This window comes from Rhinoderma darwinii, chromosome 5 (genome assembly GCF_050947455.1).
Source record: "Rhinoderma darwinii isolate aRhiDar2 chromosome 5, aRhiDar2.hap1, whole genome shotgun sequence".
NCBI lineage: Eukaryota > Metazoa > Chordata > Amphibia > Anura > Rhinodermatidae > Rhinoderma > Rhinoderma darwinii.
This window is the reverse complement of record NC_134691.1, coordinates 9,191,119-9,192,955: the sequence shown is the minus strand read 5'-3', so window position 1 is coordinate 9,192,955 and position 1,837 is coordinate 9,191,119. Positions and strand designations below refer to the sequence as shown.

Sequence of the window (1,837 nt, the reverse complement as noted above, 5' to 3'; positions counted from 1 at the left end):
ATTATTGTTATTGTTATTATTATTTTTACCACTATTCTTACAGTCTTGACAATGACGTCACAAAACACACAATTCATACCTGGAATTTCATCCTTTTCTCCGTTGTTGTGTTTAAAACGATCGCCCTCAACTTTCACATTTGGACAAAGAACGTCTGAAAAAAGGAGATGAGATAAAGATTATGAGATTATTTACACAGCATTGTATTATTATCAATTCTACTGTCTCAGATCTACATAATCAACATCAGGAATTCCTCACTTTACATCATCCACATCAGGATTTCCTCACTTTACATCATCCACATCAGGAATTCCTCACTTTACATCATCCACATCAGGATTTCCTCACTTTACATCAACCACATCAGGATTTCCTCACTTTACATCAACCACATCAGGAATTCCTCACTTTACATCATCCACATCAGGATTTCCTCACTTTACATCATCGACTTCCTAAAACCTTCTTTGACCGCACTTGTATAATCCTAGGTGTTAAGTGAGTGACGTCTGGCCGCCTTATCGCTCAGCGCTGGATACCGCACGTACGCCGCACTCGTCAGGCATTCAGACGTCTTAACGGGCACATACTGCACTTCAGGCAGATACAATCAGAATAACTTCCTCTCATGAGTCTATTACATGAATATGAACCAGACATAGGGGACACATATCAAAACTGGTGCAAAAGAAAAGGGGAAAAGTGTTTCCCATAGAAACCAATTGGATTACTGCTACCATGATCAAAAGGGACTCTGAATAGTGAGAACTGGAATCTGATTGGTTGCTAGGCTAGATAGATTTTCATCAGGACTAGAGGAGTTTTCAATCTCTGAACGTAAGGGTATATTCACACGGCGCAGCTCTGGTGCAGTTGTTTTTTTACGGCAGTTTTTGAAGCCACTACTAGGACTTTATACAAAAAAAGAGAAGTCAAATCTTTCCTATATACTTCTCCCTTTACGATCCACTCCTGGTTGTGGCTTCAAAAACTGCATCAAAACTGCACTGTGTGAATAAGTCCTAAGGCTATGTTCATATCACGTTTGTAAACTACTGGAAAAGCTTCTGACACATGCACTAAATGTATTCACTGAGCCCCATGCACCCAGTGTATGCCAAAACAGTGTCCTTTTGGCATATTCTGGGCAGGTATACATCAGTATATATACACACTATGTTATTCTATACAGAGGAATACAGTAACAAAAATGTAAACCCCGCATATACTTTGTATACGTATGTTTACCTCCGACGGAGCGTGATGTCAGCAGTGCCTTAATAATAATATTTGAATTCACTGACATCAAGCAGAGATCTTGAAAATGACATAACTGGAAAATCCCTTTAAGAAATACCGTATGCCTCATGATGAACACCTTTTACGTTGAGAATGACAAAGATGGAGAATCCCTTTAATTTTCGCGTTCCTCAGACCCGAGATATTTCAAGGGACGCTGTTCATCTGCGGGTATTTTTAGATTTCGATGAAATAACCGCCACTTACGCCCGTAATGACTCCCTTTGCTGGAAGTTGCGAGAGACTTGAGGAAATGACTCTGATTGAAAGTTTAACATCAGTTCTCATAATGAGCCAATGACTTCTGTTCCAGGGACTAAACGGCACGCTGGCAGCGGAGATAATATTGTCAGCTGGCACACGCCGGGCCCCGTGAGCTATTTCCAAGGGTCATATTAGAGGAGTGGCAGCAGCGCAGCTGCCCGTCTGCAGAGCGGTTATTTACTAGAACAGGAAATGTCTCGGCTGCCAGAACAGACTACAGTTCTCTCTTGTGTTGTTAACACATTCTTACAAAAGTTTCCCAAATTTTTTT

General features: G+C 40.8%; 1 protein-coding gene across 1 annotated transcript in view; it reads right to left on the bottom strand.

The window, feature by feature from the left end:
* Positions 1–159, bottom strand: part of COL22A1 (collagen type XXII alpha 1 chain) — a 229,320-nt gene extending 229,161 nt beyond the window's left edge. The window contains exon 1 of the mRNA XM_075827932.1: positions 80–159. The gene's annotated coding sequence lies outside the window, so the exon portion shown is untranslated. The remainder of the gene's footprint in view (positions 1–79) is intronic.
* Positions 160–1,837: the final 1,678 nt, after the last annotated feature.